This window comes from Pogona vitticeps, chromosome 4 (assembly GCF_051106095.1).
Source record: "Pogona vitticeps strain Pit_001003342236 chromosome 4, PviZW2.1, whole genome shotgun sequence".
In the NCBI taxonomy this organism is placed as follows: domain Eukaryota; kingdom Metazoa; phylum Chordata; class Lepidosauria; order Squamata; family Agamidae; genus Pogona; species Pogona vitticeps.
The window spans coordinates 213,380,001-213,383,922 of NC_135786.1; positions in this window are offsets into that span (position 1 = coordinate 213,380,001).

The window sequence follows — 3,922 nt, forward strand, 5'->3', positions numbered from 1 at the left end:
AATGTCTCCAAGGGGAGAGAGACTGCCTGAAGAGGAAAGCTTGTGCTACTCAGGAATTTTCTCCATATGATTCAGGATCTGGAAAAAATCCAAGGGTTCTGGATCACGTGGAGATGCTCCCCATGTACCAGCATGCCTCTCCTTAGATAGCAACAGGCTGGGAGAGGGGTTAAAATGGCTTCCCCTGTCACTCTTTCAAATTAACCCTTTTCTGAATGCTGGAACAGGGCTAGAGAGGATGCTGACTTAACCTGGCTACTGTTGTGTCTCTCCTCAACCACATCCTCCTATCTGCCATCCATCCAATTGTCTAGAACTAAGACATGCAATGGATGGGACTATACAGTGCTGCCTCACTTAATGATCACCTTATTAAATGACAAAACCGCTTTACCATGAAATTTTTGCGATCGCTATTTTGATTGCAAAACAATGTTCCTATGGGGAAAATTCGCTTAACAATGCTCGGTTTCCTGCTTCGGGAACCGATTTTTCGCTAGATGACAATTTTAAAACAGCTGATCGGCGGCTCTAAAATGGCCGCCCCTGTGCAAAATGGCTCCCCGCTGTGCTTTAGGACGGATTCCTCGCATTACAGGCACCGGAAAATGGCCGCCATATGGAGGATCTTCACAAAACGAGCAGGTATTTCGCCCACTGGAATGCATTGAATCAGTTTTCAATGCATTTCAATGGTTTTTTAAATTTCACTTGACAAGGATTTCACTTAACAGCAATTTGAATGGAACGAATTATCCTCGTCAAGCAAGGCACCACTGTACCTCATTCACCCCTCATCCCAGCAAGTGAAACGCTAGATCCTGGTTACTGTGATGCTGGGTGCAGTAGGACCCCATGTGCTTTTTGGGAGCTTACTGAAACTCACCTTCTCTTCCGCACTACCTGACAGTTTGACCATGATTCAAACCTAGAATAGCCCTCAGAATCCCATGGGTAAACAGTGTGGGATAGGCAAAAATACATCCACCCACCTTTTATATGCCAATCAGGTGAGATGGACCCCAAATTCCTATCCGGCCCTAAAGCGACCACTTCAGCCACACTGGAACCAGGGCGGGCAGGTTAACTCAAAGGAAAAAAGGCTGGCTGGGGGCAGAAGGATCTTATAATTGCACCAACTTCAAGCTCCAGCACAGCCTTGTGGGAAGCACCAATTGGTACCTCTACCTGCCTATGTCAGATCAGGAGATGTGGGAAAAATAGTTCTAAGCCAGTGTATGAATCCACGCCAGCAGAGGTATAAATTGCCCACCAGCTCCAGAAATATAGAGATGGACTCAAGTGTTGGAGTTAACTAGGAACACACTTAACTCATTTTAACCCTTCTACTGAGGGGTGGGTTGTGGGGAGCATGTTATAAATGCTGTGAGGGATTGGTTAGGGCTGTCAGGCATGTGGGCCATGGAAGGGATGAAGGGAGTGCATAGTGGGATGCTTTTTGTCCATGTGGGGCAGAAGAGTTGTTGTGTGGTGTGCTGTGGGATTGGGAGAGGAGGATCTCCTGTAGGGGAGAAGGTGTATGAGAGGGGAGTTGGGTGGGTCTAGAAGTAACAGGGTTTTTTTTGAAAAAGTAATAGTATGTCTGGGTATGTGCATATGAAGAGCAATGATGGGAGATTGTGGGTAGGAGGACAGGTCAATGTCAGTTGCTGGAGGGAGGGAGGTTACCTCTCCTACCAACAAGCTATTTTGTTGTTTATAGTCATTAAGTCGTGTCTGACTCTTTGTGACCCCATGGACCACAGCACGCCAGGCCATGCTGTCTGACCCAACTCCAGGAGGTAGCTACAGTGACACTGTCTAACCATCTCATCTTTTGCTGTCCCCTTCTTCTCTTGCCTTGACACTTTCCCAACATCAGGATCTTTTCCAGGGAGTCTCATGAGGTGGCCAAAGTATTGGAGCCTCAGCTTCAGGATCTGTCGTTCCAATGAGCACTCAGGGTTGATTTCCTTCAGAATGGGTAGGTTTGTTCTCCTTCCAGTCCAGGGGAATCTCAAGAGCCTCCTCCAGCACTACAATTCAAAAGCATCAATCCTTCAGCCTTCAGCCATCAGCCTTCTTTATAGTCCAACTCTCACTTCCGTACATCGTGACTGGAATAACCATAGCTTTGACTATGCAGACCTTTGTCAGCAAGGTGATGTCTCTGCTTTTTAAGATGCTGTCAAGGTTTGTCATTGCCTTCCTCCCAAGAAGAAGGCGTCTTTTAATTTTGTGGCTGCTGTCACTATCTGCAGTGATCATGGGGCCCAAGAAGTAAAATCTCTCACTGCCTCCATATCTTCCCCTTCTATTTGCCAGGAGGTGATGGGACCAGTGGCCATTATCATGGTTTTTTTGATGTTGAGCTTCAGGCCATTTTTTTTTGCGCTCTCCTCTTTCACCCTCATTAAGCGATTCTTTAATTCCTCCTCACTTTCTGCCATCAGAGTGGTATCATCAGCATATTTGAGGTTGTTGACATTTCTTCTGGCAATTTTAATTCTGGTTTGGGATTCATCCAATCCAACCTTTCGCATGGTCTATTCTGCATATAAGTTAAATAAGCAGGGAGACAAGATACAGCCTTGTACTACTTTCCTAATTTTGAACCAATCAGTTGTTCCATATCCAGTTCTAACTGTTGCTTACTGTCCCACATATAGATTTCTCAAGAGATAGATAAGGTGGTCAGCCACTCCCATTTCTTCAAGAACTTGCCATAGTTTGTTGTGGTTCACACAGTCAAAGGTTTTTGTGTAGTCAATGAAGCAGAAGTACATGTTTTTCTGGAACTCTCTGGCTTTCTCCATAATCCAGCGCATGTTAGCAATTTGGTCTCGAGTTCCTCTGCCCCTTCGAAATCCAGCTTGTACTTCTGGGAGGTCTTGGTCCCCATATTGCTGAAGCCTACCTTGGAGGATTTTGAGCATAACCTTGCTAGTGTGGGAAATGAATGCAATTGTACGGTAGTTGGAGCATTCTTTGGCACTGCCTTTCTTTGGGATTGGGATGTAGACTGATCTTTTCTAGTCCTCTGGCCACTGCTGAGATTTCCAAACTTGCTGGCATATTGAGTGTATCACCTTAACAGCGTCATCTTTTAAGATTTTAAATACTTTGACTGGAATGCCATCACTTCCACTGGCCTTGTTGTTAGCCATGCTTTCTAAGGCCCACTTGACTTCACTCTTCAGGATATCTGGCTCAAGGTCAGCAACCACACTACAGTGGTGCCTCGACGTACGGCCATAATCCATTATAGAAGATGTGCATAACTCAAAATGGTCAAAGTCGAAGCACCATTTCCCACAGGAATACATAGAAGCCACATTAATCTGTTCCGGCCGGAAAAAAATTACCAAAAATAAATAAAATAAAAATAAAACACTTGAAGCCCCATAGGAATGCACTGGGGGCAAAAAACAAACACACCAAAACAAACAAACAAACAAAAAACGCAGCCAGCCCCAGCAGAATGCTATGGGACTGGGGGGAAAAAACCTCAAAACACACACACACATAAAGCCAGCCCCAGCAGAAAGCCATGAGGCTAGGGGGGAAAACACAACCGCCACACACAGAGCCAGCCCCAGCGGAACACCATGGGGCTGGGGAAAAACACTCCAAAACACCCCCCACATATATACAGCCAGCCTGAACGCGATGGGGCTGGGGAAAAAAACCAATCAAAACACAAAAAACATCACAGCAGAGGAGGGATGGCAGTAAAACTCAAGGAGGTAAGAGGGATGGCTTGTAGACAAAGGGCCTTTTCGGCAGCTGCCCCCAGACTTTGGAATGCCATCCCGACTGAGATTCGTCTGGTACCAATGCTGATGACATTTCGGCGCCAGGTCAAAACCTTCCTGTTCTAAAAAGCTTTTAAATGAAATAATATCAACTGTGGGTCCTGATG